The sequence below is a fragment of the Corapipo altera genome, unplaced genomic scaffold, assembly GCF_003945725.1.
Source record: "Corapipo altera isolate COAL_440 unplaced genomic scaffold, ASM394572v1 53, whole genome shotgun sequence".
In the NCBI taxonomy this organism is placed as follows: domain Eukaryota; kingdom Metazoa; phylum Chordata; class Aves; order Passeriformes; family Pipridae; genus Corapipo; species Corapipo altera.
In genome coordinates this window covers 4,839,073-4,863,332 of record NW_020884900.1, presented here as the reverse complement: position 1 = coordinate 4,863,332, position 24,260 = coordinate 4,839,073, and the positions used below count along the sequence as shown (strand labels likewise).

Below are 24,260 nucleotides of genomic sequence, written 5' to 3'. Positions count from 1 at the left end.
AGGAAATGGTGCATGTGCAACATTCCCCATAGTGACAGAAAAATAGAAGTTCCATGTTTTAAATTAGTCCATCTAATTAGTCCATCTTTTTCTTACTTACGCCTTGCTAAACATTTATTCAGAATGAGCCAAATGAATAATCATTCAGAATTATACCTGTAGATTAGGAAAGTTGAAGAACTCTTTGGTTAATTTTTTGTTTGGTGAATTGGGAAATTGTAGAGGTATACCATGAAACTACTGAAAATAAGTAAATTATGCTGGCTCAGTTGACATTAAAACTTGGAATGAAACTGCACATGATTTAGAAGGATACCTTAAGGAGTTCAGTGTATTTTTTCTTATATACTAAAGTCACTATGTGCAGTAATTCCTAGGAAGCTCACAGTACAAGGCAGCTGTTGATACTTGAAATAGTTGTAGTGGAACCTGGGTGTTTGCATTGCCATGTTTTTGGAGCACATGTTTACAAGTAACTGTTATAAAGTCTATAATACAGTGGCAGAGTTGCCATATAGAGAGAGCTTCATGCTGTTTCTGCTGTGACTAGAACCTGAGTGGAGTAATCAAGGTGGTTTTCTCTGTTTCATCTGGCTCTAATACCCCCTGGTTAAGGGTCAAGACCATTAATCAGTTCTCTGGGAGTCCTGTGTATCTGATTTCAAGCTGCCCTGATTTGTTCCATAGAGAATTCTTGCAATCTCTCATCTACTGCTATTACCATCAAGAATTTCTGTTGGCACCCAGCAAAATGAGGTCAAGAGAACTGAAAGCAAATCAGGAAAAATCTTGTGCATTTTAGGTAATCACTGTTGTACTTCAGTAGACTTCTTGCAGGCACACAGTAAAAACCAGTCTGAATAGCAGTCTGACAATGCTGTTTATTTTAGCAGCCCAACAAGATCAAAGTTACAATCTTGAAAAGAGCTATTGCAAACAATTAAATATGTCTATTACCAACCAAGGAGGGAGGAGGGAGGTAAAAAACCCTAGATTTTTACAATGATTTAGAAAAAAAAAATCCCTCCAAGGAAGATTGGGAAACTGATGGTCTATGATGAGCCCAAGAATGAGAAAACTCAGAAAAAAAAAGGGGGGGGTGGGGTGGATGTAGAAATCCCAAATGGAGAGTAAACAATGGTTTGCAAGATGAAACCTTGTACTGTATCAGATGTCCTGATATATTGAGCTTTTTTTCACTTCCAGTTATGTGAAGGACAATTCACTTTGTAATGGTAACATTTGGACATGGTGTACCTGCCTGCATAGGTGTCACTGTTTGTAGTTGGGATTTTATACTGTTTCTAGTTCCTTTCTAGTGTTTGCAGGAGTTCCATAATCATCTGGTTGGGTACAATGTAGCATAAATGTCTCCTTTACATGATGCCAAAGCAGTTGTACTTCAAAGGTGCTGAGCAAGGACTTCTGCTGAACAGGTTACAGGTTTGGGCAAATTACAGGCCTGTCAAAAGAATAGATGACACAGCTGTAGAAGCTGTGGGAGCAGTGATGATGGTTAATTGTGTTGTAGCAGAAGTGTGTTGACTGACCGGGATGAGCGGTGGGCAGCACTGTGCGTTGAATGTATGTCAAACTGATAGAGGGTGCATGCTCCTGACCAGGTTCCTCAGAAGATCTTCATCTTGAAAGACATATAAACTAGGAGGTGGGTTATTGCTGTTCTGTCCCCTTAGTGTGAGTGCACAAGTAGAAGCACTTTTTCATGCCTACGTATCGTGGTGTTCTCATCCTGGCCCATTCAATCTCCACATCTGATAACACTGTTCACTGCTCTGGCTCACGCTGATTTCCTACACACAGTGTGTAGGCTCACATCCTTCTTAATCTGTTCTTCTGAGAACATTGTGTTTTCTAATCAAATATTAATTTCATTTATTATGCATGGTTTCAAAACCTACATTCTAGTCTAATATTATTCAGGAAATTTTAATATGATGGAGTCTTGCAACATTCATTGTGATGGAACAAACACAGCATTAAGGTTAGTGCTTGCGGCCTTAGACAAAATTTATTAGGATTCATATAGAATTTTATAACAAGGATAAATGTTTCAGTTAAAATCCCAAGGACAGGTCAAACAGCTTTTAGATAGAATCCTGTTTTCTATTAAAGTTCTACAAGCAAACCTCACATTTCTTATTACCAAACAGAATGGGTATTTTTACTATCTAATCTTATAGACTATACGTCTGTTCATTTTTCTTTGCACAGGGTGACTTTGCTGATCCATGGATATTTAGTATGTAGGTGCTTTTAAGCTTTGAGAATAAGATATGAAATAAAACTTGAATGAGTTTTCCTCTTGTAAGGATTTTTGGGTTGGATATGGATTTTGTTTTTTTATTTTGAAAGGGTATCTGGCTTTACAAATATTTCAAGAAAAAGCTTGACTTACTGTTGTTTTCAAGAGACTTTGACAGTTTTGGTCCCTTCATCCATTATTATTTAGTATTACAATGTTTTGTTGTTGCCTGTGAAAGTACTCTCTGTTTAGAAACAGATCAGTGGAAAGTGTTATAGGTGGATATTTAGAAAGACTCCTTTTGCAAGTGGGTTAGCCATGATTCATATCATCTTGGCCTGATTTGGGATAATAATGAAACCCCAAAATAATCTTTTTTGAACAATTTATTTTATAATTGTATTGGGCCAAGAATGTGAAGGTGAAACAAACTGTCCCCTGATAAGTGATAGGGACACCTTTCTGAAAAGTAGTCACAGAATTTTGTCAAATTGTCTCGAATTTAATTAGACAGATCAGCCTTTGAGTTGTAGTCAGAGGTTTGATACCTCTGTCAAATTACCTGGGTTCTATGGCTTGGCTCTGTTTGTAGAGTAGCAATAATACTACCAGGCTGCAGCACATGCTGTGAAAGGCCAAGGAAGCTGATGCTGAGTGCCAGTCTGGATGCCCACCTCTGCACAGTCCTTCTGGCTCTTTGTAGCATTGGTGCTGCTGTTCTGCATTGGAACATTCATCTGCATTTCGTTGTAATGCTGTTATGTTAATAGCCCTGGCATCCCTTGACTATACAGATGCTTCCATGACTCTGCTCATCAGGCTGCTCACATGCCTCACCAAGACAGAGAGCTAAAATTCCACAGAGAGAAGAAGCTTTTTATTCCTTCTGCCAGCACCATCCAGAGGCAGAAAAAAAGTTATCTTGAAAAATGAGTGAGGCTTTTCTTTGTAAAATTTCACATAAATTCCCATCTGCAGAAACCTCTTTCCAAAACCAAGAGATTTAAAACATTCTCTCTGACATTGTTTTGGCAGCTAATGAAGCTTGAAGTTTAAATGAATTTGAACTCAAACAAATTCATATTGTTGCCTTTAGAAGTATAAGGAAAAAGAAAGTCATTAATAAAAGAGATGATTAAGGAGTTATTATTTTATAATATCTATTCAAGATTATTCTGTCCATCTTCATTGTTTTGGATATGATTCCCTTTTTCCTCTCCTTCATTTCTGGCTGAATAGTCCTATGCAAGTCTGAAGGTCTTATAAAGTGAACAAAAAAATAAGTTTAGGTAAACTGATGAGGCCACAATTCCACTGTCTTAGATATGCAGCTGGCTTACAGAAGGAGCCTAAACAGCCTGAAGAAAAAGAGCACTGACTTCAAGCATAAGTTAGAATTTGAGTTTAAATCTTTTTTAGCATGTGTGTCAGGTAACTTTATCACATTTCAAACCATTTATATGTATTAAATCTCAGGGAAAAAGGGTTCTACCTTTACCTCTCTACTTCACAATTTATGTGGTATAGAATTCACTAGTTTGCTCTGGTATGAAAATGAATGCATAGGTTGGTTTGTTATTTAAGATAATATCTTACAGAAGTTATAACCACTGAAATTAGTGGTTACCTACCTAGCTGGTCACTTCAGTGCATATATTCCATTTTTACTCGTACATTCACATTTACATGAGCAAAATTCAAATCAATTGACAGTGTCATCCTGGTTATAACTACAAGAAAATTTCCTCATCATATGAAATAAAGGGAAAATTATATTTTGACAGAATAGTCATCAAGGTAGAATCAGTACAGATTGAAACATGTCTGGGAAAATTAGGTAGAGACACCTGACAAATAGATTCATCTTTCTGCAAAATAGCATTGCATTTACTAGCATAAGGTGAAAGAAATCAAAAGACCCATGGCAAGACAGGGTCTTTTTCTCCTTTGGAAGGCTTTGCTTGTAGAACAGGACGTCTTATATGGCGTATTAGAGATAATAAAATTCAAAATACTTATAAAAATAGTTCTGCATGTCACACATGAAAGCTTTCACGTACCTTGTGTCCCTATGTGTACCTTGAAAGTTCATGTCACAGTTACACAAAGGTAAAATATGGAAGGAAGACTAGGATAATACTGTGATGCTCAATGGTAGTCTGCTTGTGAGTTTTTATAAATAGATAACACACTGTCAGCATTTGCTATTCAGACTGTAATTCATTCTTCACGATAGGAAAAAAAAAAGAGAATACTTTCTTCACCCCCTGCCCTCAGGAAATTGTTAGCAAGTGAAGAGATGGCCAGGTCTAGTGCACCCTCCTGTAGGTAAGTCACACAGGAACTCTCAAGCATCATAAATGCACATCACTGTCACTTAAGAACCTGAACATTTATGGGAAAGAACTGCTTCTACTCTGAATGGTGCAGTAAGGTATGTCAATTTAAAAGTGTCATGGTGAGCAAGAGAATAAAGCAGTTTTGGATTTTTTTGGAAGACAACATTTGAAAGAAAAAAAAAAAACCCTCAACTACACAGCAATGCCTTTATTAGAAAGCTTGATGTAGTGTTCTGTTTTCATTTATTCAGAGATCATAAGAATTAGAACATAAAATTCAGATAAAAACAAATAAGGTGGATCAAAGCACCTGTAGCTATTTAATCTTTGGTGATTATTTAAAATCATGGCAGATTTCTTGCATGGAGTCCAATTAATACCTTTTGTAATGAAATGTGAGTGACAAAGTAAACCCAGTAACCTGAACTCTAACTGATCAGATTTTTTTCTCTCCCCCTGTTTCTTCTTTTTTTTTTTTTTCCCTTTTTTTTCCCAAGTACCTACAAAGACTTCAAGGGGAATCCTTAGATCTGATTTACTGGATTCAGTGCCATGGAAACTGGGTGCTTTCTGCTGGTGTCTATTGCATCACAGACCTTGGTGGTTGACTGAGTGTGCCAGTTTCACTTTAAAACCTGTGGGTCAAGATGTCCTTCCTTGCTGTACCTCTGGAGGCTGTGCACTGCAAACTCTTAGAGCTGCACTTGATTTTCCTCTTCAGAACATTCCCTAAATTACACTTACTAACAGGTTATTCATGTAGTCTTCACTTCCACACTAAAAGACAGTTTACAGGCTGTGAAAGAGGTCACCCTGTCTGTAGCCTTGTCTGTCTTGATGGTTCCATTACTTTGGACTATAATGTGTGGTTTGTGGGCTTTCCCTTCATTTTGCTCTACTATGAGAAGATCTTGCAGAGAAGAAAGGGCAAACTCATGTATCTCAGTTTCCTGAATTTTCCCTCTGTTCCAGGACTTGTATGTGAATGATAACGCTGAGTATACGCGTAGAGGGACAGCAGGCTTGCTCTGACAAACAGTAGTCCATGTCTCCTCGAGGTGCAAGATTTCTGATGCGTGGATTCCTTTCAGGTGTCTGAAAACATTCTCTCTTCTTTCTGAGTGGCCATGGCACTATGGTGAAATAAATCCAGTCCCAAAGAGGATTTAGATAACCATCTCAGTATTTGTGCTTTGTCAGCACATGACCTTGATTGTAAGAATTCTGTTTTGAGGTTTAATAAGAGGGTTGTGTTAACTGGTGTAGGAGCTGAACACTGTTGATGTAGATTGAGATCTTTGATGTGAAAATACAAACATTCACTTACAGAAGATTTGTAGTTTCTTCAATTTAATGAACTTGACAGTGGAAAGTATGTTTTATCTGCTTCATTTCCTTACCTTCATACACACTACGGTTGTATCTCTCTCTGAAATAACCTGTCTTTTAGTTGTAACAAAGGAAAAGAGCTCCTATTGCATGAGCTGCTAGCATTTACTAATACAAGACGACAAAAGTCTGATTAAGATGAGGAAAGAGACTACATTAAGAATAAATGTGGAATAATTTGAACATTTAAACCCACTGTTGTAACCTGAGGAAGAGTCAGATGGGTAATATGCACCTTCTAAATCCACAGCTCATTTGCACCTAAGCTGAGTCTGATTTCTAGACAACTGCCACACAGATGCTGTCCTCGGTCGTGTTCATTCGTCTCTAAAAGAGAAGGAAACCCGGCCAAGGGCAGTGAGCCTTCTTGCGGTGTGTTATACAAAGCAGGGCTGTGAAAAGATCCGACCATGAGCAGTGTAAAATGAGATGTTCTGCCTGAACGAGCCACTGGCCCCGGAGCCACAAGTGCCTGGAACTTGTTCTCAGCAGGTGGCACTATTGGGCTTATCATCTTAGCACAGCTGCTTCCTCACTTCATTTCTCCCTCCCCCTCTTTTTTAATGAATTGTATTCATTTAATATCATGGTGATGACTTCTGCATGTGTCTCAAACTGCAAGTCATGACTAGATGGTGTTGTACCACTTTAAATGCCGAGGGCAGCAAAAACTGCAGGAGCAAGGCTTCTCGCATTGATTGTGCTGCAAGTCCATTTCTTTCTGCTACTAACACAAAACCTGTTCTGATTATGAGTAGAACCTATTTCTATCACGTTTTTAATGATTAATTTTATTGCTTAGATGCAAGAAATTGCATGCATATTGATAGAATATATAATGGCACAGCAAACAGCTTTGGACAGAATTTACAATGGTTCAGTCCTCTTAGCATCTTGGCCTGTGTTCCAGATGCAAAATATATCCTCTGAGGGGACCTACATGGTCTTTATGAATGTTGGACCCGGCTTTGTAATGAAGTGCCTCCCAAGCAACCTATTCCTAATACTTTGTGTCATTCTGCAGAGGTATTGATGTAAGAAATTCCTTTAAAAGGAACATTCTGGTTTCTGTAGTTGTATTTTTTAACTTCCCTGCACTTGCCAAACCAGTTACCAGTGGTTGAATGCTCAGATTTCACCCCTGCTGCTTCACAAAGTTCACTTCTTAGGGTTGTCTTTGATGTAAAACTGATCATAATGAAGGTCTAATCTGCTAAAGTTGACTTGTATTATGGGAAAGGTTGGGTTTAAAAGAGCTAAGTATTCCTTATTTGTTCTTGTGTGGCTGCTATCTGAATTACATTCTTCTATTTAAAAGAAGGGTATACTAATTCAGATCTGTGTACTTTTTTTACTTGAAAAGAGGATCACCAGTGAGAGATGATGAATAAGAAGAATCAGGAATAACAATAAATACCCCTGAAAACAATTCCTCAGATTAATTCGTAAGAGGTATTCTGCATTAAGACTCAAGAGGAAAAAGAAAGAAGAAAGACTGTGACTTAAAAATGCTAGCAACTGGAATATTAGTATTCTTAGCGGGTAAATAATAGCATCCTTCATACACCCTCATTTACGTGCTTAACAGGTGACAAGTAAAAAATAGGTTCCACAAGACAATTAAATGTGTCTATGTAACATCACCCAGACATTACCTCCACTTTTTTTTTATGTTGATTGCATCCACTCTGGGGTAAACTGTGCCCATGACACAATAGAACATAGATGTGTCTGAGTTATTCCTGTGCATAATGTCTTCTTTGCTTAAGTCTTTAATAGTAAGAGCCTTTGATTTTGGGTACTGAGCCCACTGAGCTGGAAGACAGGGGTGAGGAGCAGAATGAAGCCCTCACTATCCAGGGGAAATTGTCAGTGCCCTACACCACTTAGACACACACAAATCTATGGGACCAGATGGGATCCACCTGAGGGTACTGAGGCCACTGGCAGAGGAGCTCCCTGAGCCATTTTCTACCATTTGCCAGCAGTTCTGGCGAACCAGGGAGGTCACAGAAGTTAGCAAATGTGATGCCCATCTACAAAAAGGGTTGGAAGGCGAATCTGGGGAATTCAGACTGTCAACCTGACCTTGGTGTCAGGAAAGGTTATGGAGCAGATCAACTTGAGTGCCGTCATGTAGCCTGTGCAGGACAACCAGGGGATCAGGCCCAGCCAGCCTGGCTTTAGGAAAGGCAGGTCCTGCTTGCCCAACCTGATCTCCTTCTATGACAAGGTGACCTGCTCAGTGGGTGGGGGAAAAACTGGGGGTGTTGTTTACCTGGGCTTTAGTAAAGCTTTTCACACTGTTTTCCATGGTGTTTTCCTGGACAAACTGGCTGTTTGTGGCTTGGATTGGGTGCACAGTTCATGGGAACAAACCTGGCTGAATGGCTGGGCCCAGAGAGTGGTGGTGAATGCAGTTGCATCCAACTGGTGGATGGTCACCAGTGGTGTTCCCCAGGGCTCAGTACTGCGGCCAGTCCTGTCTATTGTCTTTATCAAAGATTTGGATGAGGGGATTGAGTGCACTCTCAGTCAGATGGCAGATATCAAGCTGGGTAGGAGTGTGGATCTGCTGCAAGGGAAGAAGGCTCTGGAGATGGATCTGGACAGGCTGGATCAATGGGCAGAGGCCAATTTTATGAGAGTCAAGAAGGCCAAGGACTGGGTCCTGCACCTGGGTCACAACAGCCTCATGTAGTGGTACAGGCTTGAGTCAGAGTGGTTGGAAGGCTGCTCAGGGGAAAAGGGTGTTGGGGTGTGGTTGTCAAGCATGAGCCAGCAGTGTGCCCAGGTGACCAAGAAGGCCAATGACATCCTGGTTTGTATAAGGAATTGTGTGGCCAGCAGGACCAGGGCAGTGATTGTCCTCCTGTACTCGGCACTGGTGAGGCTGCACCTTGAGCACTGTGTTCAGTCCTGAGCCCCTCACTTGAAGAAAGACATTGAGGTGCTGGAGCAACTCCAGAGAGGGGAAATTAAGCTGGTGAAGGGTCTGGAACACAAGTCTGGTGAGGAGTGGCTGAGGGAGCCTGGAGGGCGTTTTGCCTGGAGACAAGGGGGCTGAGGGGAGACCTGAAAGGGGATTGTGGTAAGTCAGGGGTTGGTCTCCTCTCCCAAGTTGCAAGTGATAGGATGAGAGAAAATAGCCTCAAGGTGCACTAGGGAAGGTTTAGATTGGATATTAGGAAAAATTTCTTCACCGGAAGAGTGACCAAGTACTGGAACAGGCTGCTCAGGGAAGTGGCTGGGTCACCAACCCTTGAAGTATTTAGAAAACATGTAAATGTGGTACTTAGAGACATAGTTTAGTGGTGGACTTGGCAATGTTGGTTTAATGGTTGGACCTGATGCTCTTCAAGGTCTTTTCCAATGTAAACAACTCCGTGATTCTCAGTAGTGGGATGTCTTACTCATTATTTTTAACACCTTTTTTTTAAAAAAAAAAGTTTGCTATATTTCTATACTCAATAACATGGAGCAAGAGCATATTGCACATTATGTGTTCAGTTTTGTTTGACTTTGTGTGGGCAAGTAAGAAGAGAAAAGTGACTAAGAGGCACAGTACATTCAGTTCTGACTGTGGTCTGTCCTTGTCTGCTTGAGAACAGGGATGTGGCCATGATATACTAAAAATGTATTTTGGACAGCTAGAATAATACTGGCTACTTTTAGCAAGAATCTTGATATTTTGTTCAGAAACCATCCATTGACCTATCAGTTACTGTCTAGGGTTTTTTGCTTCATGAAAGATAGTGTGTTTCTTTGCTCATCACTTCTGAGGCACTAGCAGCTTTTCAGGCAGGTATTCTGTCTAACTGGAGATTCAAAAGATGTAGGCATTTTAGAGCAGATGTTTCAGCAACTCATCATGGGTGAGATGCTACTGCAATATCAGAACTTATCCTCTCTTAAGACCAATAAGAAATAATGAAACTGCAGAGATGGTGATCAGAAGTATGAAACATGGCATGTTTCAAGGATGTGTCTCCAAACCTTTGTTGCTCAAAGGACATGTGATGCCTCTAGACAAAATTGTTTCCTAACACAGCACAGAATAACATCAGCACTCTCATAATGCACAACTGTGTATCTGGTACCCTGTGGAGCTTAGTCTCTGCTCTGGAGAATTGCTTACATGACATTGCCATCTGGATGCATGCAAATTATTTTGTTCTTAGTTTTATAAAAACATTAGCCTGGCTGCTGAGGTGAGGTCATTCAGAGTGTGTTTATCCACATGTACATAAACACATGTTCCCTGCCCAGACAAGCTTACTATGTGTAGTGTCAAGGACAAAAGAATTACTTGATGCAAATAATAGTGATGCTATAGATAGTAAAGAATGTAGCAGTTTGCCTACTTTATTTTACTAGTGAAGGCTGTCACTGCAGCAAGCCTCTTTTAGTTGTCTGTCACTTATTGTAAACTGTATCTGTTCTATGGCAAGCCCAACTTGCTGGATATGGTATGAAAATATCTCAGACTGTACATTTTGGTCATTCTGTGCTCTTACCTGTCCCATGCTGACCTTGCGATTGCAAGACATCCTCCTTGTAAACATAATACATGATTTATTGCAATTCCCCCTCAGTCAGGCTTCCAGCAGAGTAGCTGCTTTGCTTATGCCTCTTCAGAGTTCAGGGCTATATTTGCTCTCTGGTTTTGAACAGTCCTGAGCAGATAAAACCTGTTTTGTCATCTTTATAGGCCTGTAAATTAGCAAACAGACTGCAATAAGTATGAATAAAGGGTAATTCAAAACAAATGGCATTGTCCATTTGTAAGTTGGTTTATTTTTTGGGGGAGGGTGACTTATTTCGTCTTCTTTTAAGAAATGTGTTTAATGAAATAATGTGTTAGGACATGTTTGTATGTGCATTGCATGCCTCAGGAATTTGGCAGGTTGTGTCTGCATGCTGAGATATTTGCCAGCCTCAGACAAGAAATTGTGTTTTCCTCTATTACTGATGGCCTGTAAGGAGAGGATGTTTGCCACCTTCAAATACCTTTTTGGGTTTTTTTCCCCCCCAAGCTATTTAAGTGTAATGATGATAGCAGTGCTGTGACATACGTGGGCAAGATTTAAAATTCCTTTTGGAAAAAATTCTCAAACCATCAAAGCACTTCACACTCTTTAGCTGTGTCATCCTGACAGCTTCTCTTGGGCAATACATTGATTCCAATTTACACTCAGAAAAACTGAGGTACAAATAGGTAGATTAAATACATAAGTTGGGGTTACTCTAGAGAAATACAGCTTCATTATAGCCATCTGAGCCAAGGTTTGGGAATGTTGGATCTGTGGCTCACCTGCAATTACACAGAATCAAAGAAATTTTGAAATTAATGTTCATGAAGACAATTTTTCTGCTCAAAACAGGGTTTCCCCCAACTGTAGATCCTCCTGTGAAAATTATTTTTTTCTTATGATCAACCTGTACTTACTGATGTACAATTTGCAACTGTGTTAACTGAGAAAGAGGTGTTGCCTAGCAGGGATATCTTTTGGCCCTCCTACCACAGAGGAAGAAGTTCCATAAAAACTGCCTTTCCTTTGACTGCTGATAATGACATAAGCACCCATGAGTGCTCAAGTTTAGGCAGTTCTTCCATTCTTTCATATCTGATGGAAAAGTAATCAGACATTTAGACTGTTTGGAGAATAAAAAATGAAATATCAGGCAAAAAATATAGAAAAGCTGTTTCACCATGGTTCAGTCAGAAAACTGAGTCTACCAGAACAATGACATTGTCAGAATACTGAAATATTGGACTTGATAATTTTTCATTTGTAAATGAGATTAATTTGGTATCATTGCTACTTATTTTCGCATGAATCACATAACTTGTTAAGTGTCAAGGGATGAGTCCCCTCCAGGCCCTATTTTTTGTACCATCAACCATCTAAAGAACTTGGAGACACTAAAAAGTTGACAGGTTCAAACATGACACTAGGTATCTGTGTATTCAGAAACTTAGTGAAGAATGCTCTGTTGATCTCAGTACAGCAGCTGCACGACCAAGTGATTGAAAAGCAGCAGGTAAGATGCCATGGAAATGACCATCGTAGATATTACACACAGCACAGACAGTCCATGGAACTGAAGAAGTGGACAAATAGCAGATCTGGACAATTACCTGCAGCAGTAGAATTAATACAACTGGTTAGAAAGTTTCAAAAAAGAAGTGTTCTTAGAACAAGCGCTCCTAGAAAAAGAGAGAGTGAAGAAGAATACTTCTCAGGTTGCAGTCACGCTTCACTCATTGTAACCTGTACACTTCAGGCACTGTGCATGAAATACATTTCCCTGCTGGTTCCTCTGGTTCATAATACTTAACTAGTGAGGTCTGCTTAAACATTGAGCAATTCCACCCTGAACTCAAATTAGGGTTTAAATTCTTGAAACTTTGACACCGACATGTGACAGGTTATGAAATGGAGATAAGCCACGCTTCTTTATTTAGAAGATGTTAAGAGAGGTGATGGGTTTGGGAGAGCCATGTGAACTTTCAGTGGCAGGAACACTGAAACCGTCTTGCTATTTTAGTTTTGTCATAAGAATATAGAATAACACAAATACATACAAAAAATAGTCGATGTTGCTTTTTCATCGTTTATAATTTTCTGGATTATTTAACAGGCTAAGGAATGTTGAGATTGTTCTTAATAAGGTAGACCATCGTCACTGAAAGTATTCAAGAGTCGCTTTTACCATTGGTCTCTCCACGTTTATATGCTGTTGTGTTGTCTCAAGAAAAGGTAGCAAGCAAATATGGTTGCTGTTAAAATATGGTAGTCATTTTTCACCCTGTTCTACACGGAAATAAATAAACTATCCAAGCTGTTTTCTTCACCCATGTGAGTTCCTCTCTTTATTAGCACAGTTTTTCTGTCCAGTGCAATCCAGCTCTCAGTTCTCTTTGTAGAAACCCATTAAACTCTGTTTTGGCCAGAAACTATTAAAAAAAAAATAAAAATCACCTAAGCAGAGGTTTAAGTAGGAAAGCTTTCTTTTGACACTTCATGATAGAGCATTTCCTTTGTTCCTCCCTGACTTATTAACACGTTGACTTTTGCAAGACATGACTGTCAAGAGCATATTAAGGTGCTGAAGAGAAATTACTGGAGATTAAGAGCTCTCAACTTCTGTCCTTATTATCAGTAATTACCTAAACTACTGTCCCTGATAGGAGAAATTATTTGATCAGTTTGTTAGGTGTGGGTGGTCAATACTAAAACTCCAATTCAGTCCTTTTATTTTCTCTAAGATGGTGTATTGTGTAAGAAACATAGATGTCAGGGTGGATAAACAAAAATGAGCTTTCAAGAAAAAGCTATGGAATGAGGTTTAAGGGAGTCCTTGGCTGTTTACAGGGGAGATTGGTGAGAAGGGAAGGATTTTCATCTCTCTTTGCCATAGGTAAGAGTGATACTGAAATTCTGTTTGAAGTTGCAGTACTCATGTTCTTCAAAAGAATGTTGAAAATCTGATGGTGCAAAAAAGAAACAAACCTCCTGTGTGTACTAATTGGAGACTATTATTTATAGAGATACAGAAGAGGTCAGCCTGATTAGTTGCCCACCTGGGAAGACATTTCCATCAGCTAACTTCCTAGTTACCTCTTTTTTTTTTTCATATAATTGAGAAAATCGTTTTTCCATCTGACCTTGATATAGCTTCTCATTTCAGCCTATGTTGTAATTCAATATTAGTGGGTTGAGACCTGGAGGGAATGATTACTGACTTCCTAGCTTGTTTGTCTACGGAAACTGAAGCAAGGTTTCTGGGCCTAAACCAGAGGACAATGAAGGACACCCTTTATCAGTCTCAAGACAGTATGGGGTCATCAGACCCTGCCATGCCAGCGGATATGAAAATGTGAAGAACAAGAACACACAGTTATTTAGCATTTTAACACGGTAAAATAATTCTATTTACATGACTGTCTTCTCCAGTGACTACCAATACTGCATAATAAATCACCTAAATTACATCTAGAGAGACTTACTGTTCTATAATTGCTGCAATAAGGTCTTTTGTATGCTATGATTGCTTTCTGCTATGCTTGTTTCACTTGGAAGACATTGAACCTCTTACCCAAACAAATTTCCACTACACTGTGTTTCATAGTCTGCACAGTAGACAATACCTTTATAAGAGTGGGGTCAGGAGAGGGAAGCAGAGAGAAAAAGTTAATACTGAGAATCATCTAAACACGTTGCCTCACCAAAAGTAAAGCAGTAGCAAACTGAACAACAGCTAGGGCTTCTTATGATGATTTCTCTCCCGTTCTTCCTATGAATTCTAGACCAGTATGCAATGTGAAAACTTAACTATCAGAGATGCTCATAGGCAGTGAAGCGTGCCAGATTTTTTGGAATTTAAAACTGCAGTCGATGGCATTTTCTGCCGTTTTGGTGCTCATCCTGTTCAAAAAGTAAATTCACTGTCTAATCACAAGTTGCATTGTCAGTCTAAACAGAGTAATGCAGGCATAAGGTAATCCCACAAGAATGGCAGCCGGTAAAATTACTCTTGTGTTTGCTTTTTCATTATGGAGGGAGCCTTTGAGCTTTCAAAATTAGTGGCCTTATGTTCTTTGGGGCTTCCTAGGTGTGACAGTCCAAGTTATACATGGCAATCAGATAGCTGGTCAGCTACCACTTTTCAAGGCTAAATGGTGAAATTAGACACTGATGGAAAGGAAATTAAAATATTGTGACCACTCTGTCATTGCTTCATCAGAGGCAATAGGGCTTTCATTTTGGGTACTTGCATGTGAAGACTCTTTAATTGACCTGGGCAAAGAGCTCATGGTCCATAAGCCAGCGAGTATTTTCTATTCAGTGATGCCCATTGCAACATTTTGTATTGTCTTGGCACAAATTAAGGCAGACATAGAAGATTAACAGCCCTGGAGAATCAGGGCGATGGTGTTGCTGGGAAGTCATTATTGACCTTTTAATTTTGTTCATTATGCACCCTCAGGGACACCCTCGGGGTGACTGTATTTTAGAATAACATCAATATTTTGACACAAAAACCTTACAAGGACAGTAAACCAAACTTAAATCAGAGGTGTTACAAACAATTCCTCCACAGCCAAATGCAGAAGGGGAGTGCTCAGCCCTGCAGGCCATTTACTGTTCTATTATTCCTTTTGGATGTTGGCCTCAAGTTTAATGTTCTAAAGTAATTTATAAAGTGCCTTCCTAATGATTTATGCAAATATTTAGAGGGAACAGTAAACACAATAGTTAAGAACTCATTTTGCTGAGAAATGTAACTTTGAACTTATCTGTTCCTCACACATGTGATCAAATATTAATTCCTCAGGATAAGATGTGCTTATCTAGATGTTGAATAAGGTAGTCTAACATACTAGACACCTGAACATATAGTAATCTAGAAGTCTATTCAGTTAACTGGAATCAGAAACTTGACATTGTTTTCCTATTTCTGACACAGCCTTTCCAGGCAACTTGACTTGAATCAACTAATCTTGTATGGTATTTTTGTATTACAGACATAAGACTTTCAGAAGAAAGAAATAAATACTGTGAGATAGAAAGGACAGGAAATATATATTTTTTACGTCTTTTGCATTTTTCATGGTGAGGGTTTTTTTATGCATACCCCAAATATGCACATTTATAGAGGATCATTGGTCTCCTTTCTTGAGGGCACACATTTCCCTGGCAGAATACCATGCATTTGAACCATTGCAAAAGCTACCCAGTCAGAACAGCTGACACTGCACAAGGTATTGGTCTAAGAACAATCAGATTTACAGAACCAAGCTTCTCCATGGTTCTATTTTAAGCCCAACACACTTAGGGAGCTTGTACTTTGACTGTAAATGCTACTTCTGTCCTAAGATGTCGGAAGAATTCGTGTTCTAGAAGAGTTCATCCGGCTGTTCTCACTCGGAAGCAGACTTGTGGAAATGAAAAAGCAATGGTCCCACCCCCTGTTTTGCCTACATTTGGTCCTTGAGAGGTGGGTCTTGCCTCTGTTTCTGCTAAGCTGAGGGGAGATTTTAGACTGACTACAATCTCTGGCTGCTGCTGCCATTTGCAGCACTATCAGTCACCAGCAAGGTGGCTCTTGAGATCTTTTTCTGCTGCCACACAGAACTCAGTGAAACCCAGCCTTTTCCCTTCCCTTCTTAGTCCCTGATCTATGGGATAGCTACTTTCTGTGTCATCTTCAAGTGTCCTTCTCACCACTTATTGTAGTTTAATCTGAGCTCTTTTAAACAGTACTGCAAAACCTATGAATTAACTGAGAATATAATTATATATATTTAAGATGATAGTGCAATACAGGCTTATGGGGGGGTATTTGGGCCCTTGTTGGTCTGAATTTTAGAAAATTGCATGGCAAACTAAGAAGGTTTTTTGTTTGTTTTTTTTTTTTTTTTAAGAGCCCATTAGCTTCCAATGCAATGACAGGTTTCTTTCTCTTATGTGAAAGAAATAAAGGCTTTAACAAAGGCTGACACATCCTACAAGACTAATGTTTGCATGACAAGAATCAGGAACAATGACAAAAATAAACACCACTGGAAAACTGATTTATGGGACTTGTTTTTTAATCTACCCAAATTGTATTAGTCTAGACCTTTTACTCAAAAGCTATTACCTCAGTCTGTTACCCTAAAGCAAACTGGAGAGAAGGACAAATATTTTAGTACCAGACTACAGCCATTTATATTGATGTGCTTAAGTATAGCAAGAGGGTTTTGATTTATTTGATAGAAAAATAAACTCATCTAGAAAGAGGAGTCTAGTGGTTAAAACCAAAGATATCATTTTATAATCTTCATAAATGGTCAAGTGGCACTTTAAAGAAATAATCCATCCAATAGATAAATGACATGAAAGGTCTAAATTTAAACAACAACAAAAAAAAGCCAAGCAGTCTACATTTTTATCTTTATGAGAATAATAATATCTAACAGTATAAGTAATTTCTACTTTTATTTTGTTCCTGAATTTCTCTGCATTTTAAAATTTAAATGGAATTTTAAATCACTCTTCTTTGTGCCACTAATGCTCAAACCCTCAAAACTTTAAGAAGAGACGAAAGTACCCATTTTGCAGGCTAGGACAACTGCCACAGTTGAATGTAGAACCTTGTCTAGGTCCCTTATCTGGTTCACAAATAAGTAATTATGAATTTCAACAACCTATTTATGTGTGATTTTTCTACCTAGTAACAGAATTACAGGGTTATGTAAGCTGTGTACTATTCAGTAGCTGGCAAGAGCCTTGAAAGGGTTATTGGTTTGCACTACGCTGTAATTAATAAATTGTGCAGAATAAGTATTTTTTTACTCCAACATCCATTATGGTCTTTTAGAACAGGCAGACACTGCTGGATGAAGGTCTAACTAACTAATATACTCTGGCTATTTTTGCTTTCTAGACTGGCAACCTCACAGTCCATGTGACCTTTCATATTTCTTCTCTGCACTAACTTACCAAGTATGACTCTTTCTGTAAGTGCCATATAATGAATAAGGTCAAGGTATGGGTTCACATTCAGGGAAAAAAACCAAACCAAAAAACAACTTAATTGAGCAAAGTATGTTAAAAAAATTGTAAAAAATGTTTTTCATGGTTTTGCTAAGTACTTGCCAATCGTATGCTGAATCTCTATTTCCATTGGTCCATATATGAACAGCCATATGCTGTAATAAAACTAATTACAGTGGAGAAAGGAGAATCTTGTATGAGTGAGGAGTTCTAAGACCAAGCTTGGTTTGAACAGTTCAGAGTTGGAGTACATGACTATATGGGGCTTCAACACTTTTGAGTTCAGAATAGGACTCATATTTGGCTAGTTTACTATAATAATGCTTTGAACATCCCTTAATCAAGATTTCTGGAGAGCTTGCAGTGACAAACCCAACTTCGTTGTGCATACCTTCTTTCAAGTCAATTTTCTTGATGACTGAAGCTGCAAAAAGTAAACTATTACAAATTTTAAACTTTTTCCCACTGAAAAGGTAAAGAATACTGTGTTTTACACATTTTTTTCCAAGATGTTATAGGGTTTATTACATGCAATTTTGTTTCACTGTGAGAACTGTGGCTGGGAAAACAGACACCTTCATAAGGTCTGCTACTGTACCTGTCCTATGTCTTTGGCAATCAACCCTGGCTTCTCCTTAGACTGAATAGAAGAATATTTTGCAAGAGTCATGGATTTATCTCAAATTTTTGATTTCTTGACTTATTTGTGTGACAAAAGTGTAGTTTTATCAGAGATTGAATTGCCATGCAGAGTTTTAAATGATTACACAAAGGTGTTCTAGTGCTAATAATCTACTAGAACAGGTGTGAAATGCAGAATATGTTTTCAAAGCAGATAATGCTGAGTGACAGCTGAAGTCATTTATAAAAAATACACAAGTATTAAGTTCCTCCATTAGAATTACTGTGACAGGATGTAGTCATTACCTCTCCATTTTTTTGATTGTGATTTTTATTCATCTAATAATAACATCAATTACATGGGTAGAAAAAATACCTTGACTATGTGTGGGATATCTGCTCCTCAGAAGTTTGATTTGTTGTCATTGATCCAGTTTTATGAGATATTCAATATAGGAGAAGCAAAGAAATCAAGCAGTTTTTCATAGTCTAGAATAAATGACATTAAAGTTTGACTTCTGCTTGCTAACCAGTGTTTAGGTTTTCTGCCACTGTGTCAAATTCATATAGATTGATACAGCATGATTCTTTTCCCATATTTGTGTTGCTTAAGGGTCAAAATAACTCCTTCATCTAGTCACAGAATATTAAAAAGTCTCACCATAATATCCTACTCTGTGCCATTTACAATTTATCTAAGTAACCAAAACTCTAATACATGACAAATTGGCCACCTATCAGCTTTTCTTTGCTTTGTAATACAGAACATAACTAATATTGTCTAATACTCTCAAACTTTAATGCCCCTTCCCAAGCCTTTTTGCTGTGGGAAGAAGGGATGTGCTTTGAAGGCTCATCCTTCTCTAAGTGGACTCTGTATGAATGGAAGTTAAGCAAGACTAGGCTCTAAACAGGGTGATGACTCATGTTAAGTATTTATAGATTAATTGTGCAGAAAAGAAGATGATATCGCTGATAAAAAGCAGTATGTCACAACTTTATTTTTTCCTCCACAGAACTGACATAAAGCAGGTTTCTAGGGCCCAGATCCTGCTGTTTTTTTCTCTCTCTGTCTCTTTGGAGATGTTCTAATTTCACCAGGCTGGGATATATCCATGGGAAACCTTAGATTTGGATTTTTAACTTGATTCGGGATTTTATTTTATTGATATGATAGATTTAAAAAATTATTATTAATCTCTTCCTATTTTGTAAGCAGTTATTTTTCAGGGTATTCAGATTTTAAGCTTACTTTCCATCCCACCTTAGCCTCCTGAGAATAACTGTTTCTGAATTAATTCAGCTGAAAAACCCCCAAAACCTAGTAATTTTTGCCGCTGTGGACTGACTTCTGGCAAACTGAGGGATTAATTTCAGGTTACTTGTCAAAATATTCTTACTTGGGAGTTGAATCAATCTGTTGTATTGTCTCCTGAATAGTCTGTTCTGTAGGTAGTTTATTTCTAGTGTTACTTCCCACTGCATATGAAGGACCCCACTCGCTATCAGTAATTATCTGAGGGGTTTATGGGCTGCTTTTCCTCAGACACGTTGTGGTCCTTCTCCCTGAGACTGTATTGAAGTGCTTGCCATGGTACCCGTGGGTTAGCAGGGTAGTGGAGCACGATGCTGTTCCTTGATTTGATGTGGAGGAGGGGGGTGTGAAGTGGATAAGAGTTGAGAGGTGGGTGGAAGTGGCTGTGATCCTGGAGTGCTGGAATAAGAGCTTTGGATGTAGTGGTGGGGAGAATGAAATTAGTGCCTTTGAACTGCTTTGAAACTGCTTGACTAATAACTGGCTCCATTTATAAGGCTGATAAGTGGGTTTCTACCTTCTATCAGACACTTATGACTGAATAGAAACCATTTCAGTCTCCTGAGGAAGAGAGGTTTATATTGCCCTCAATAAATTTGGAGATCTTGTGTTGCTAATTTATGTTTTTGGTGTAAATATACACACATACATTTATGCACATATATAATTGTATCAATAGATCTTCAATGTTTGCCCACAACATGTGAAATCCTTTCCTAAGAATACTCTGAAATATTGAGCCCCACTAAAGGGCTTCCTGCTTCTGAAAATGAAGCCATTGACAATATTCTAAATGAAATTTCCTAATCTCCCAAAGCATTCTGAATCAAGTTTTCTAAACTCCCTTTCAGTTGGTACATTTTTTCCCATCTTAAAAGACAGGTACCTTAACATCAGGACTAAATGCTCCTCCAATATAAAATAAATGACCATGAGATAAAAATGATTTCTTTTTAACATAAGGTGAATAAATATCCCAAGTCTGATTTCAGCTTCAGCATAGCTGACACACCTGCTAACAACCCCATGTCAAATAAGAAGATGTCAAATAATGCTCTGTGTGTGGCTGTAACTTTAACTTACAAAACTACTGTGGAACTGGTATCTGACGTATTTAGTCACTTTTCTAGCAACAGCAGCATATAAAGGAGCATGATATGAGAATCATATACTGTGACAAAAACGAAGGTAAGAAAGGTAACAAATACAGCTTCCACATGATTTAAAGTACTGAGCATTTAAAAAATGAGTTGTCTGTGAAATGTTCAAAGGATGGACTTCAGATATGTAAAACTGGAGAGACAAAGGAATCGCTGTTCTTTCCTCAGCTTCAGCGTTTTCATCTCACGCTTCAATCTTTCATTTCTATATTATAATTAAAAATTAATTATAATTACTAAAAACTAATTTTATTTAACCAGATAAAATCCTGAGCTAACATGATTTAAAATATTTTTACTTGGAAAGGAGAAATCAATGATTATATCACATGCTGGAAGACTTACAGGTAGTCTGCATTTTTCTGTGCCACAGTTTTCTTGGAAATACCTTTCCTCTCTTGAAACCATTATTTTCACCATTAGAGAAATCAGATAAAACCTCTTGTTGTGTTGCATTATCTCACTTATCCTTCACTTGTGGGAAAATGCAGAGCAATACAAAAACATTAATATTTATTTTTGTATTAATTTTCAAGTTTAAACATGAATGTGTAAAGGAGGGAGAAGTGCTTCAAATCCTTAGCTAAAATCAAGTCTTTTTAAAATTACTTATGGCTGATCAAGAGGACAAAGATTCAATTTGTAATGATGATGTATTTAGCATACTTTAGATAAAATCTTGCTGTGTATTCAGGGAAATGTTTGATTGTTTGCTGGCTGGATTTGTCTCATGAGAGCTGGTTGAGAGAGGTATTAGTGGATCAGCTAAGAATTTGTTGGCCTTCAACTCAGTGCTAGTATTTTTACTGTGAGTTTAGTCGATTTATGAAGCCCTGACTCAATACTCAGGAGTCAAACAAGGTAGAATGAATTTTAGAATTTTTCAGGAAACGCAGTGAAGAAAACAGAGAAGTTAATTATGCCACTTCTACAGCCATGGTCCATTCATATTATCAATACCATATGTGTCCATAGCTTGGAGTAGACGGAAAGACCTCTCCACAGATGACTGAGGAGAGGATGAGAGAGAAGTCTGTGAAGTCTTGGATGGCTTCCTGCTTTCAGAGGTTATCAGCAGCAAGTGAATTGGGACAGGCAAAATGACCATGAATAGGATGTGACTGCAGAAAAGGACTCTTTCAGAAGTAGCAAAAAATTAACATTAATAATGTTTCACAGTAGTAGTATTGCACTGTCACCAACTGTTTTTTGTCATTGTCTCTTATTGTAGGACAAATCAGGTTCACGTGTGTCACTTCTCATCTGCTTTTGTGTACTTGTACACAAAGTAATGCCATTCAAAATTTGTCATGTGTTTGAGCCCCAGAAGACATCACAAAACTTGAAACTCTGTTTCATTCTATAATTTTATTGCTCCCTTTTTCCTTTTCTTCCTACATAAAATACTAGTATAATTTACTTCTGAAGAATTAGTAAAATAGGTACTTAGTAAAATTATATTTTTCTGTTTCTGACTTAATTAATTGATGTAGAAACTGGATTTCAGAGAATGAGAAACAATTGTGGTAAGGGCAGCTAATAACACTTTTTTTATCCACGTAAAATTTTTTTTTACCCCATTGTTACATTAGATTCCGTATTTTGCTCCCACCTCTTCATGTCAGGAGCTTTTTACCCTTTCTCACAACTCAGTTTTGAGGTTTTGGAAACTTGTAAACTGGAGAATCCAAAGTATTGGAAGATCCAAAATGCTCTCTGAAACAGGCTTCAGAAATATGACATATTTACATGTCCGCATACTTCACTCTGTTTTACATCTCTCTGAAAATCTGTTTTTAGACAAGCAAATTTCCCACTCTGAGTTTCCTAGCCTGTGCTGTAATCCATTCCACTCTTGAACAGATGCCACACACTTTCATTCTGTATGATATGAATGACTTTCCCTTGGATCCACAAAAAATATGCTGAACTTGTTTTATTTGACGACAACACTGAGTTTAACTCAAGGCTCAAGAGGGCAAAAGGTTTCCTAATTATTCACCATGCCTCTTGCTGGAACACTGACTAGAAAATGTCTATTATTTTGCTAAACAGCAAAGAAGTGTATTTATATGTGCAGTTAGCATGCAATCTTTTCAGCACTTCCCTGTGCCTTACATTTCTGACGTCTTTTTCAGTCGTCGTTCTGAAAATGTCATGGATCAAATCCTTCAGTAAGGACGTAATACAGAACAAACCTGACTTGTTGTGACCTTAAGACTGATTTTGTTGAGCTGTATTCTTTCTGTTTGCAGAATATGGCTTCCTAACCTGCATAAGATAATTTTTTGATTTGGTTTGGTTTTTTTGCTTTGCATAAAAATTGTCCTAGCTAGTAGAAAGAACACTTCTTGCATAATAATCAACATACTTCTTTAAATAAGAAATGAATGGCAAGTATGGACCCACCTTATCCTTTCAGGGAAATACTTCCCTGTATTCCTTCCAGTTATATCCACACTAGTAAAGCTTCACAGGAAGGAAAGAACTTTGTGACTCTGGTTTATATTTATTCATATTTTGTCAATTGCTCTGGTAGTATATTGAAAATATTTACTCTCAGAATAATGTTTTCAAATCAGCCAAATGGGATTTCCAACAAACTCTTTTACCAACTACATCAATAATAGATTAAGGACAGCAGCTTTCAGCGAACAGGATTATTCCTGTCAGTGGTATAAACAGTACCACCGTCACTTGTTTTGTTTTGATGCTGGAATACTGGAGTCTTGACTGTAGATTCAAAGAAGAAAGCTTGGATACACAGGGAAAGCTATTTTTGGGCTGAGGCACTGCAGTTAAAGCAGTATGATCAATCTACAGGATAAAGCTTGTTTAAATATTATTGGTTTCATTGATTTTTCTTTTTTTCACCATTGTAGCACAGTAATTGTGAAGTGCATTCTAGATATTGTCCTCAGTTGTCATAACTGTCACTTCCCCAGAGAAAAGTGCCATTGTAAACATAAACATCTACACTATAAAATGAAAAAAAAAGTGTGTGTTACACTGGGCAGTACCTGTAAAAAGCAATAATTGCTTTTACATCATCCATTTATTTAGAAAGTTCAGCTGGTCTACTTCTACTTTTAAATCCTCTAACACTTGCCTTAAGAATGTGAAACCCAGATTGTATTGTAACAACCCTTATTGCAAAATTAACGCTCTGCGCTTACCTATGCAGGCACTCGGAAAGCTCGTGGCAAAAGTGCTTCTTACCAAGCACAAATTACAAAGGAATTCCTTTGACTCCTTTTGCAAAACCAATATATTGCAAGGCTGTTCTTTGCAAATCTTTGAAGTACACCATGGTGGTTGCCTTCCAGCCGGAACCCAGGCTGGACACCACAATCCGCTTCCTGGTCACGGATTTTTTTTGCAGTTTTGCCGATGGCAGCTTCTGGCAGTTGAAACATCCACTGTGAAATTGTGATAGCCAGTGATTCAGATTAATTCTTTCCTTAGAAGTCAGAAATATCTTTGCAATATGTGATATAAATGCAAAAGTAACCCATGACTGCTCTCTACCTCCTCTACCACACTACCAAAGCAGAAAGGTGCATTACCCTGGGGATGAGTGGTGTGGTCCCTGCCCCAGGAGAAAAGGAATTAGAATCCCTGCTGCTT

At 38.2% G+C, this 24,260-nt stretch overlaps 1 long non-coding RNA gene across 1 annotated transcript in view; it reads right to left on the bottom strand.

Annotated features, from left to right (window-relative positions):
- The window catches only part of LOC113950077, a 33,683-nt gene extending 9,761 nt beyond the window's left edge, over nucleotides 1-23,922 (bottom strand). The window contains exons 1-2 of the long non-coding RNA XR_003528660.1: nucleotides 23,810-23,922; nucleotides 10,509-10,704 (exon numbers count right to left, since the gene is read on the bottom strand). This is a non-coding gene — a long non-coding RNA (uncharacterized LOC113950077). The remainder of the gene's footprint in view (nucleotides 1-10,508; nucleotides 10,705-23,809) is intronic.
- Nucleotides 23,923-24,260: the final 338 nt, after the last annotated feature.